Genomic DNA, 13959 nt, shown 5'->3' with positions numbered 1-13959 from the left:
GGGTAAGATTTCCTTCCCTAAAGGGGGCATTAATGAGCCAGGCGGGTTTTTGCAACAATCGACAATGGTTTCGTGATCACCAATACCGGGGTTAGCTTTCCATTCCAGAGCTGTTAATTGAATTTAATTGAAATTCCATCGGCTGCCTTGGTGGGATTTGAACCCCCCCGCCCCCCCCCACACCCCCCCTACCGCCCTGTCTCACGGCGTTAGGCTGGGGCTCGAGATTACCAGCCCAGTGACACTACCATCTCCCCGCAAAGGGATTTAAAGGGGCCCCGGCGACTGTTAGCACAAAGTCTGCGTTCCGCGGCAGCCGTTACTCCCTCAGGGCCCACAACCCCAAAATCTCATTTCGTGACCCCCATTAGGGGTCGACACCCACAGTCCCAGAGTTTGAGGAGCCCTGATCTAGCAACTTTAACATACTAAAGCATCCCAGGTTGTTTGAGATTTGACCCTGAGGCAGATGAGGAGATGTTAGGTCGGACGTGCGGAAGGCTGGGTCAAAGAGGTAAGTTTTAAGGGGTCTTAGCCTGACAGAAATGCCAACTGTCTACAGTTTTTCAAAATTATTTGAAGAAAAGGTGGAGGACACGTGTGTGTGGTGTGTGTGTGTGTGAAAGTCTGTGTATGTGTGTGTGTGTGTCTGTGTGTGAGTCTTGTGCACATATGTATGTGTGTGGTGTGTGTGCATGCCTCAGTGTGTGTGGGTGTGCATGTGTGTATGTTTGTGTGTGCGTGTATGTGGTGTGTGCATCTGAGTGTGTGGTGTGTGTGTGTGCCTGAGTATGTGTGCGTGTGTGTCGGCATGTGTGTGCCTGAGCGTGGGTGTATGTGTGCCTGTGTTGTGCATGCACATGCTTGTGTGTTTGTCTGTGTGTGTGTACACAAACGCGTCTGTGTATGTATGTGTGTGTGTGTGCCTGTGCATGTGTGTATGCACATGCGTGTGCCTGCATGTGTGTGTGCGTGCACACATGCGTCTACATACCTGTGTGTGTGTGTGTGTGTGTGTGTGTGTGTGTGTGTGTGTGTGTGAGGGAAAGAATACAGGACAGAGAAAAAATGTTTAATTTTTTATGGATTCACAGTCTAAGAGAAGTAGGAAAGATTTGCATTCCTATTGCCCCTCTCATGACCTCAGAATGTCTCAAAGTGCTTCACTGCCAATGATGTTCTTTTGATGTGTAGTCACTGTTGTAACGTGGGAACTGTGGCAGTAATTTGCGCACAGCAAGCTCCCACATACAGCAACGTTCGTTGGTGTTTAAATATCGCCAGGACCTCGGAGAGAACTCCACTGCCCTCCTTTGAATCATTCCATGGGATCTTTTACATCCACCTGAGAGGGCAGACGAGACCTTGGTTTAACGTCTCGCCTACATTTCTGACAGTGCAGCACACCCTCAGTAATGTAACTGGGGGTGTCGTTTCGATGTGGGCTGAAGCCTCATCGAGAAATGGAGGTTAAGCAAAGCCTGATGATGAGAGGTAGGAACTGGGTATTGATCAATCTCCCATTCCACGATTCCTGGTACCAGAAAACACTTTGAACAATCAGAAATTCTGTTTCTGGGGCAAGAGGCTCAGGCAGTTCCCAATGGTCCATCACTATCTTATTATAGAATGTGATTTCATTAATCGATGTCGCTAAGCGATTAGCTGCACTGTGATCCTCAGACAATCATTAGGAGATCAGGACAGCTTGGGAAATATTACTTTTCAAACACTTTGGACTGACATCAATAAAACTGGTGTTGCACCCAAATAGCTCATTGGAATGGGCCAGCTCTTCCGGTCTTGGGAGTGACAATGTCCTGAACTTAAGTTGCTGGTGCGTGTTGGGAGCCTAAGGGATCCTGACATACACACAAGCACTGGAATTGTGCAGCAAGTTTAACATGCCCCTGGTCTGACTTACTCTGTCCACTTACTCGCTAACCCACCCCCCCCACCCACACAGTCATCCACCCGTTCACCAACTCACTCACCCACTCACTCGCTAACCCATTCACTTATCCACCCCCCCACCCACACAGTCATCCACCCGTTCACCAACTCACTCACCCACTCACTCGCTAACCCATTCACTTATCCACCCCCCCACCCACACAGTCATCCACCCGTTCACCAACTCACTCACCCACTCACTCGCTAACCCATTCACTTATCCACCCCCCCACCCACACAGTCATCCACCCGTTCACCAACTCACTCACCCACTCACTCGCTAACCCATTCACTTACCCACCCACCCACTCACTCACTAACCCACCCACCCACCCACAGTCATCCACCCATTCACCAACTCACTCACCCACTCACTCGCTAACCCATTCACTTATCCATCCATCCACCCACACAGTCATCCACCCGTTCACCAACTCACTCACCCACTCACTCGCTAACCCATTCACTTACCCACCCACCCACCCACTCACTAACCCACCCACCCACCCACACAGTCATCCACCCGTTCACCAACTCACTCACCCACTCACTCGCTAACCCATTCACTTATCCACCCACCCACCCACTCACTAACCCACCCACCCACCCACACAGTCATCCACCCGTTCACCAACTCACTCACCCACTCACTCGCTAACCCATTCACTTATCCACCCCCCCACCCACACAGTCATCCACCCGTTCACCAACTCACTCACCCACTCACTCGCTAACCCATTCACTTACCCACCCACCCACCCACTCACTAACCCACCCACCCACCCACACAGTCATCCACCCATTCACCAACTCACTCACCCACTCACTCGCTAACCCATTCACTTATCCATCCATCCACCCACACAGTCATCCACCCGTTCACCAACTCACTCACCCACTCACTCGCTAACCCATTTACTTACCCACCCACCCACCCACTCACTAACCCACCCACCCACCCACACAGTCATCCACCCGTTCACCAACTCACTCACCCACTCACTCGCTAACCCATTCACTTACCCACCCACCCACCCACTCACTAACCCACCCACCCACCCACACAGTCATCCACCCGTTCACCAACTCACTCACCCACTCACTCGCTAACCCATTCACTTATCCACCCACCCACCCCACCCACCCACACAGTCATCCACCCGTTCACCAACTCACTCACCCACTCACTCGCTAACCCATTCACTTATCCACCCCCCCCACCCACACAGTCATCTACCCGTTCACCAACTCACTCACCCACTCACTCGCTAACCCATTCACTTATCCACCCACCCACCCACACAGTCATCCACCCGTTCACCAACTCACTCACCCACTCACTCGCTAACCCATTCACTTATCCACCCCCCCACCCACACAGTCATCCACCCGTTCACCAACTCACTCACCCACTCACTCGCTCACTCACCCACCCACTCACTCACCCACTCACTCACTCACTCACCCACCCACTCACCCGTTCACCAATGCACTCAGTCACCCACCCACTCACTCACTCACCCACCCACTCACCCACCCACTCACCCATCCACTCACTCACCCACTCACTCACTCACCCACCCACTCACTCATTCACTCACCCACCCACTCACTCACTCACCCACCCACTCACTCACTCACCCACTCACTCATTCACTCACCCACCCACTCACTCACTCACCCACCCACTCACTCACTCACCCACCCACTCACTCATTCACTCACCCACCCACTCACTCACTCACCCACCCACTCACTCACTCACTCACCCATTCACCCACTCACCCACTCACCAACTCACCAACTCACTCACTCACTCATCCACTCACTCACTCACCCACTCACTCACCCACTCACTCACTCACTCACCCACCCACTCACTCACTCACCCACCCACTCACTCACTCACCCACTCACTCACTCACCCACTCAGTCACTCACTCACTCACTCACCCACTCACTCACTCATCCACCCAGCCATTCACTAACCACTAGAGAGATTTGAGACCTGTAAACACTTGCCTGAATCCAGCAGCTGGTGTTGTATAAAGGGGGCTGTGTTCTCTGTGCTGCCTGTTTTCTCTGAGATCGCTGTGCCTGGGCATCATTGTTCCAGCCGGGATTGGAAATCTCAGCTGGAAATGCACGGGAAGGTAAGTGTGCAATGATCTCCGCAGTCTGCAGTGATGTGTGCATCACCTCTAACTGCAAGGTCTGGCCCATTACGTACACGTGTGACCTGGTCAGTAAACACACTGGGCTGATCCCCGCCGGAGAAGTGGGTCCCGCTGCCATTTTAATTGGGTGGGCCAATTAAGGCCCACCCAGTGTGACCCCCAGAGGGAAGCGCTATGCGCTCCCTGTGTGGGCGGGGAGGGAGATTCCCCAAAAGCGAGAGTGCGCTCTTTCACACATGTGCACGAAAGAGCGGCCATCTCCCTGAGGCTAAGTGCAGTCTCAGGGAGATCGCTGACAGCTTTATAAAACTTTAAATATAGAAAAATAAAAAATCCTTAACATGTCCCCCTCAAGTGACAATGTCACACATGTTAATAAAGTGCATGAAAACTTTATTAAACTTTTTTAAAGCCAACACGAAACCTCATCCCGCCAGTGGATGAGGTTTATTAAAAAATCACTTACCCGCCTGCCTGTTGGGCCTGTGCGTTGAGCCGAAGATCGCTCAGGCCCCTCAAAATCATCGACAATTGCCATGTTAAGGGTCTTAACAAGGCCTTTAATTAATAGCGGGCACGCATTGCGCTACTGTGTGCGCCCACTGACCTAAACATCACAATGCCGCGCGCTAATGTTGGGACTGGAAGGTGTTACCAGACAGTGTGAAGGGTGCTGAGTCCTTTCAGTATTGAGCCACACAGATTCCTGGCTGGGACAGAAATGACCATTTGGAAAGTCAGTGGTAAACCCCTCAGACTGTCTGCAACACAGAATGTTTGACATGAAATGTTTATTGTGTAAACACTGCCTGTAATTGTAAGTGTAGCGAGGCACCAGAGTGCCACACACAAACTGAATTGTATTGCACTTTGTAGTGTAAACATTTGAACTGTTATGTAATGTGCTTATACAAATGTTATCAAGCATATGTAAAAACATTAAATATAGTAGTTAGGTGTCATTTTTCAGGTCACACATTTGCCGTGTGATCTACTGGACTGGTTTCTAGGAGCGGTGGTTGGAGGAGGGGGAGGGATAAAGAAAGGAAGGGTTGAAGGATCTGTCACTGACACCTTGTCCATAGTCCACTCATCACTGGGTCAAAATCCAAAGACACTGGCTACAGTTGAGGGAGGTGAGAAAGGGGAACTCGCTACCACAGGAAGTGGCTGAAGTGAGTCGTCCAGATACAGTTAAGGGGAAGTTAGATAAACACATCAGGGAAAAGGGAATAAATAGAAGGATATGCTGATCGGGTGAGATGAAGTCGGGGGAGGAGAATAGATACCAGTATGGACCAGTGGAGCTGAATGATCTGTTTCTGTGCTATACATTCTATCTGACCACAAGAGCCATTCATAAACTTGTCCTATAATCTGAAATCAGGAAGCAGGTGGCCCTCTTTGCTGTCAGCATCTCAGCCTCTGTATAACCTTGTCACTCTGCTATTACTTGTGATAGCTATTGATGTAAACAGCATCACAGGGTCATGAAATAGAGAATTAATCCCCCTGGAAGCTGTTTTAGGGTTGTATGTATATAGATATATATTGATCAGATTCTGCGGAGAATACACCAATATCAATAATATAATGCGATATGTTTAATGAGAATTCAATAGTTCTATTTCAAAGCAGGTTACTTGAGGCTGTGGTCACTCAGTAGACAGTGCTTAACAGAGATCACTGTTACTGGAGAACTGTACACAATCCCCAAAGAGTTCACATCCTCCTTAACACATGATCTGCATTCTTTCTTTCAGATGAGATATTAAACTGAAGCCCCTCTGCTCTTTCACCTCCTTACCCTCCAAAGCCTGTCCACCATCTACAAGGCACAAGTCAGGAGTGTGATTGAATATTCCCCACTTGCCTGGATGAGTGCAGCTCCCACAACACTCAAGAAGCTCAACACCGTCCAGGACAAAGCAGCCCGCTTGATTGGCACCCCATCCACAAACATTCACTCCCTCCACCACTGACACACAGTAGTAGCAGTGTGTAACATCTACAAGATGCACTGCAGGAACTCACCAAGGCTCCTTAGGCAGCACCTTCCAAACCCATGACCACTATCACCTAGAAGGACAAGGGCAGCAGATAGATGGGAACACCACCACCTGCAAGTTCCCCTCCAAGTCACTCACCATCCTGGAAATATATCGTCGTTCATTCACTGTCGCTGATTCAAAACCCTGGAACTCCCTCTCTAACAGCACTGTGGGTGTACCTACACCCCATGGACTGCAGTGGTTCAAGAAGGCAGCTCACCACCACCTTGTCAAGGGCAACTAGGGGTGGGCAATAAATACCAAACCAAGTGTCTTTTCACAATAATTGCCCAAATACATCAACCCCAGTTGGGTTGGTGCTGATGGTGTTGGGAGCCATTCCTGACAAACTTGTTGTTGATTAAAAGTGACTTAGGTCCACCAGTTCGAAGTTAGTCACACTGCCTCCTGTTTTTAGTACTTTGATCTGTCTCTTCTTTGCCCACTGTTTAAAGCTGTTTGTATTAAACACCCAGGCAGGTTGAAGGGGAAATAGATATGCTGCATTCTTCGTAGCAGCAATAGACCCAACAGAGTTTCCTGTCTGAAATGGGCGTTCCACAGAGATCCTCTGATCTACGCACATTTCTCCAAAGCAATAGATTGCAATGTGGATAGGCATTGTTGGGGATCTGCACGTATATTAAGGCTTGTAGTACTGTATTTGACCACTAAGAGTGCTGTTGCACCGACAAAACCAACTGAAGAAGGACTGAGGGGAAAGGTTGAGTTGATAGAGAGAACTTGCATTTGTCTAGCGCCTTTCCCGACCACAGGGCATCAACCCAAAGCGCTTCACAGCTGCTGAATTACTTCTTGAATTGTAGTCACTGTTGTAATGTAGGAAATGCAGCGGCTAATTGGCACACAGCAAGACCCCACAAACAGCAATGCGTTGGTGACCAGATAATGTTTTAACAATGCCAACTGAGGACACCAGGGCGAACTGCCCTAAACTTCATTGAACTAACACCATGGGGTCTTTTATGTCTACTGGAGCCTCAGTATAACGTCTCAACCAAAGGACAGCCCATCCTCCGTACCACACTGCAAGTTTCAGCCTGGAATTATGTGCTCAAGTCTCCATTGTCGGACTTGAACCCACAACCTTCTGATTTAGAGGCAGGAATGCTACCCAATGAACCATGCATGATAAGTACAGAAATGGCTCTCTTGATGGCCAAAAGAGACTCTTGGCCCAGATACTGGAGAAGCATTTCACCTTTCAATCTAGTTCATACGCTTTGCAATGGACGATAAAGCCAGGGTAATTAGAAGGAGGCTTTCTCCACTGGTCCAGGGGTCAAGGAGAAGGGGACATAAAATCAGGGAGAGGTCATTCAGGAGAGAAGTTAACAAGAGGTGGCAGAAGTGTGGCACTCTCTCCCACAAAAAGCGGTAGATGCTGGGGCTCAGTTAATCATTTTAAATCGGAGATCAGTAGGTTTTTGCGAGACACGGGTATAAAAGGATCTGGAGCTAAGGGCACTTGATCAGCTTGACCCTCTCACCACTGGAAACAGTTTCTTAGAGATCCAGATCAGCCATAATCTCATTGAATGGTGGAACAGGATCCAGGGGCTGAATGAACTCCCCTCCTGTTCCTACGTCAATCTCAGCAGGGAAGAGCGAACTCTTACCACTGTTTGGCCATGAGGGGAGAGAGGATAACTGTAAGTATACACATACCACAGCTATTCACAGGCTGCTGAAACTGGGAGTGGTGCTGCATCAATAATCGAGAAAACTGCTTACTTGCATAAGAGCACATTACCTTAAATATTGCAAACAGAATAGATTATGACATGACTGGAATTTAAATCCACAGAGACCAGTGCCTATTGGACACACTTGATAATCTGCCAGATGGAGTTCATTTTAATTGCGATTAGCTTGCTCTAACTAATTAGTTCTAGTGCTGCAGCCCAGGAGGAGGAGGTAGGACCTTCCTCTATCCTGCAGGAGCGATGCACTTTGCACAGATTGGTGACCATTTACCAGGGAATAATTGGTAGACAGTCTGAAAACTCTCAAACTCTCACCAGAGTTTGACCCCTCAGTGTTTTATAGCTGCCACCATATATCACATGTAGGAACTTGTCCAGTTCCCATTTGAATCTTCGCAGTGAGACCACACTCAACGCACAAGTCACCAACTTATTTCAGTCGCCGATAACTCCCAGGAAAGGTGTAGCTCCTGGTGTCTAACTTGGTTCGAATCATAGAACGATACACACACAGAAAGAGGCCATTCGGCCCATCGTACCCGTGCCAGCTCTTTGAAAGAGCTGTCCAATTAGTCCCGCTTCCCCCACCCACCCTGCTCTTTCCCTGCCATTTCCTTCCTTTGCAAATATTTTACCCCAATCCCCCCTTTGGAAAGTTATTATTGAATCTGCTTCTCAGGCAGCGTGTTCCAGTGGCTCACTGAGTGAAGAACGCGTTACCTTCGCACCCCCTTGTGATTCTTCCAGTTAATCGCCCGACCTGCGTCCTCTGGTGACTCACCCTCCCGCCAGCGGAGACACTTCCTTCTGCGGCATTTGAAAAAATATCTTTCCAGATAGGGCTCACCCGAAACCTGCGTTCACTCATCGTTAACTGGGAAAAAAAAACAAGTTCTGCCAACTCAGCAGCCCCTGAACTTTCAAAACAAAAAACAGAAACAGAAATACCTGGAAAAACTCAGCAGCCCTGAAATTTCAGACCCCTTTGCAAATGGTGCCACCTGGTGGCTGAGCAGCTCAGTCACAAGGTCCTGCAGCTCCACCAAGAAGAAGGTCCATTCAACCTCGAGTTTGATTCATTTCCATTGCTTATTTTTCCGGTGTCCGTTGCTCCTCGATGGAACTCCGTCACATGACAGTGGAAAAATGGGAGGGGCGAGGGAAAGCCGTTCTGTATAACCTGCTAGTACTATAGGGACCCGAAACGCCACAAAAGAGAATACGACAAAGAGGAAGACCTTGGGCGGGCTCTTCCCATCCTGCTCCCCGGCGGGCCGGAGCCGGCACAGGTACGATGGGCCGAATGGCCTCTTTCTGTGCTGTATCGTTCTAACCAAGTTAGATACCAGGAGCTATACCTTTCCTGGGAGTTATCAGTAACTGAAATAATTTGGTGGCTTGTGTGTTGAGTGTGGTCTCCCTGTGAAGATTCAAACCCGCCGGTGTAAAAGCAGTTGGCAATTCTCCCGATGGTGAGTTAATGGTGGCCCGGGTATCCCACTGGTCAGAGCCATGAATGCCATTCGCATTCTTCACCGTCTGGCGAACGCTCATCCAATGAGCTCCTCATCAGAATCGGGCGCCATCTTCCAAACCAGCGTCAAACGCCAGCTGGAAATCAGGCCGGCCCCGAATCTCGCTCGAAAAGGAGTCGGGGTTGGGAGGGGGCGGGAGGGTTGGGGGGCACATGTCGGCCCTCACTTCGCTCCCAGCTTCCAGGTGAGTGCAACATACGTAGGTGACCTGCCAGAGGCGCTGTGCCCGTCTGGTTGTGATGCCAGTGGAGCGCCCACAATGCTGAGGGTGGGGCGTTGGCCTGCTCCCGGTGGGTGGCTGCCTCCATGGGCACGAGGACAGCTCTGTGCAGCGGTACTGAGACAGGACTGTGCATTCGGAGAGCAGCGGGGGGAGGTGGCGGGGGTGGGCTGCGGGTAGGATAACAAGCTCATGGTGGGGGCAAAGGGGCAGGAGGGCTTTCCAAAGGGTTGAGGGGGATGGGGAATGGTGGAAGGCAGAGGGGAGACCGAGGGGTGGGAAGCTGGAGCCAGGCAAGAGAACCTGGAACGCTGACCAACAAGGGGGTGGAAGACATGTCACATGCAAGGAACTGGAGGGGATGCAGCCAGACTCTAGAATAGGAAAGGAGGGGTGATATAGTGTGGGTCACACGGTGGGGGGTGGGTGTGGGTTGGGAAGGGGGGGCAGAGTAGTGTTCAGTCATGAGGGCAATGGGAAACTCATTGAAAGTCAGCCCTTTGTTGGGGGCTTAGAGTCAGGAGTCAGAGAATAGAGACAGTCCTGGGGGCTCTGTGGACCTCACAGTCAAGAGTCAGTGCGTTGAGACAGTTATAGTACGCAGTGGGTCCTGCTATGTGGCTATTCAGGGTGAGCATGGAGACCTCCAGCTCCAGGGAGAGGCAAGGGCTGGGGGCTCAATTGGAATATTGTGCAGCTTGGTGTGTAGGGCTTTTTCATTGTCGCTGTTCATGGGTTTCTCTGGCTCTGCGCTGTGCTGCAGGTGGGATGCTGATGGTTATGGGAGGCATCTGCAGCCTGTATTTGGGGAAAACGAAATAAAGGGGAGGTGGGTACCTGGGGGGTTCCCCTTGGTGGGTAGCCGTGCACACAGCCTCCAGAGGGGAGGGTAGAGGTCCACAGCGAGAGGGCACATTGAATCTGGTGTCAAAGTTAAAGCACAGAACCATCACCTTACACTCTCAAACTAATGACGCAGTTCTAAATTGAAAGTAGAAGCCACGACCAGTACCATCTAGAAGGACAAGGGCAGCAGATAGATGGGAACACCACCACCTGGAAGTTCCCCTCCAAGCCGCTCACTGTCCTGATTGGAAATATATCGGCCGTTCCTTCACTGTCGCTGGGTCAAAATCCTGGAACTCCCTTCCTAACAGCACTGTGGGTGTACCTACACCACATGGACTGCAGCGGTTCAAGAAGGCAGCTCACCACCACCTTCTCAAGGGGAATTAAGGAATGGGCAATAAATCCTGGCCTTGTCAGCAAAGCCCACATCCCATAAATGAATTTTAAAAAATTCTTAACTTTCCTAACCCTACCCACTCTGCCTGGATGCAGCCTCGATATCCACAGTGGGGGCTGGAGGGAGCCTGCTGACTGTGATGACCTTAGCGGGTGTCCTCTGGTAGCCAAAGGCCTGGAGGACCCCAGCCTGCCTCTTGCTCAGGGGCCGATGCACCCTCCTCGGCCTGAGCAGCTGGAGTGGCCGGGGTCACAGGCAGAGGGTGGCTGAGTGCCGGCCCCAGGTGTCCGGCTGACACTCATCCTCTTTGTGGGTGCTTGCGGTCCCCCTCTGGTTCCTTGAGGAGAAGGTGCACTTGGAGGGAGGTCAAGATGCCTCGTTCCCCCTCTCGCCTACACATTGATGGTGCCCACTAGTGTGTATGTGGCCATGGGGTCCACGGCTGAGCACAAATCCAGCGAAACCTGCTGGACCAAGGTCTCCATGGTGGTTGCCGACCTTCCCATGGTGACCTCGAGGCGCTCGCGTGTTGGAGCCACGACATCAGGCGGAATGCGGACGACTCCTCCATCCTTCGCTCCAATCTGCTGAGTGACTGTCGAATCTCTGCCTGATGTTCTGCTGCCTGTTGTTGCATCTTCAGCATTGAGTTGACGGCTACTCGCAGAGGCCCATCATCTGACTGGGACTTAGCGGATGCTCAGACACACCACATTGCACACTAAATGGCAGATGCAGCAAAGACTGCTCCTATGGGTTTCTCAGCAACTGATCCAGATGTCAGTGACCACTGTGAGTCACAAAAGCTCAGTAAAACTCTGCCTCCCTCAGGAGGGAATTCAACTTTTCACTTTCAAAGACCTAACCTCTGAATTACCTCAAAAGAGTTGGACTGCCTCAATGATTGCTCACCTCCTGATGGTTCAATCTCTTCTCCTGAGACTGCAGTCCACGAGATTCACAAAGCTGCACTCCCACCAGCGCATTTACAACTCTTGCAGAGACCAGTGGCTTCACTAAGCTGACACTTCCCCGGGTTTCTCCAAACTCCAGTCTTCCGGTTGTAATGAGCCATAAATGGCTCCCAGGGCTTTCCTCTAAGCCCTAACCTTATCCGCAGCATGAAACTGTGATCTTCTGCCACCTTCTCAGCCTCCCAGGACCTCTCATGAGCCCAAACTCCACAGAGCTATCAAGTGGTTCCTGGGACTTCTCCTGAGCCCCAGTACACAGAGCCAGCTAACAGCAACACTTCTGCTTCCTGCCTCCCTCTTCTTCTGCGTCCCAACGTACTTAGTCACATGGGCTTCCCTGTACCCCCCCACCTCGCACCACAGGTCCCGTGGTTGGGTTTCTGCACCCTGGTGGTCTCTGCAACAGCCTATGAAGTACCCAGAACACTGGGCTCAGCATGCAGGGTCTGTCTCATTCCGCACATGCACCCAAACCCGTAGGGCTCATAGCCTTTGGCCTCCACCCAGAAAACAACCCAGAGAGACGGGTAAGTCTGCATTTCTTGACCAGCAGTTGGGAGAGAACTTTACCCAATTCCCACTGTGGACAAAACCTTTCACAAGTTGTCAACAAACAAGGTATTTTCCAAATTAGACTTAAAGTGGGGATATCACCAGCTGGAGCTTCATCCTGGTTCAAGGGAGGTGACTACTTTTGTCACTCATTGTGGACTTTACCGATATAAGAGATTGCTATCCAGAGATTTGTCAACACCAAATCCGAAAGGTGATACAAGGGATCCCATAACAGCCAATATCTCAGATGACATCATCACTGATGGAGCCAATAGAGAGGGACATAACGAGAGGCTGAGATCAGTATTGGCTGGATTGCAGTCAGCTGCACTTAACTGGGAGATGCAGACAGATGCTTGCCGGGCATGAGGGCATGGATCCAAAAACAGTGGAATCAATCGAGGCAAGGACAAGCTAGAAGCAAGAGCAGAGGCACGCGAGACACAAGATGTCAGCCAAGTGATGTGGATCTAGTCCAGTAGGATTAGGAGCAGCGTTGGTGTAACTACGTGCTGAAGGCCCAAGGATCATTGCCTATGTGAAAAACTCCCTGACAGATGTGGAGAGGAGATATTCTCAGAGAGAGAAAGAGGTTCCACAATAGGTGTGGTCATGTGAAAGGTTCCATACGTACTTGTTTGGCAATGAGTTTGGAATAGTGATGGATCACACGCCATTCGAGATGATTTATTCTCCCAGATCCAAACCATGTGCCCGGATGGAAAGATGGGTGCCCAAACCTGTGCCATTTGTTTTAACATTTTGACTTTCAAACAATGTGCACACACTCTCACCTCTCACACTCACTCACCCGCCCACATTTGTCACACTGTCAGAGGTGCACAAACATACTCCCGAACATGGTCAAATGCACACGTTGAAATATCGAAATTGAGTTATCAAGTGAAATGAATATGAAAATAAAAACAGGGAACGCAGGGACTGCAATGTATGTGAAACATTCTGACAGCTTGGGGTAGTGACCCTCTGTCAGTCAAATGGATCGCTGCGTGTCATTTTGCCAAAACCAATTAAAGCCTACAGAACTAATTATGAATTGCATAATTACATAAATTACCAGTTCCACACATTGTAGTGTAAATTTAAAGGGTTCTTTAATTAAAGCTTTGGGAATCTCAGTTCTTATGAACAGTGCACATAAATTAATATTATAATTTAATATCAACTAGAGCCTAAACCTCTAAAATAACTCAATTCTGTGACTAAGGGATTGTAGCAATGGAGAATAAAAACAAATCATAAACAGGATCAATTATTTTGTGAAACTTTGTTGGACAGACTCCCCATGCAGTACTGAAGGAGTGCTACACTGTCAGAGGTGCTTTCTTATGGATGATATGTTAAAACGAGGCCCTGTTTCTCCTTTCATGTGGCTGTAAAAGATCCCAGAGCTACTATTTCGAAGGAGAGCCATGTTCTCCCCAGTATCCTAACCAACGTTTATCCCTCAAACAACATCACTGAAAACAGATTATGTAGCCATTATCACTTTGCTGTATG

Source organism: Carcharodon carcharias, chromosome 13 (genome assembly GCF_017639515.1).
Source record: "Carcharodon carcharias isolate sCarCar2 chromosome 13, sCarCar2.pri, whole genome shotgun sequence".
Classification (NCBI taxonomy): domain Eukaryota; kingdom Metazoa; phylum Chordata; class Chondrichthyes; order Lamniformes; family Lamnidae; genus Carcharodon; species Carcharodon carcharias.
Note: the sequence above shows the minus strand (reverse complement) of the source record.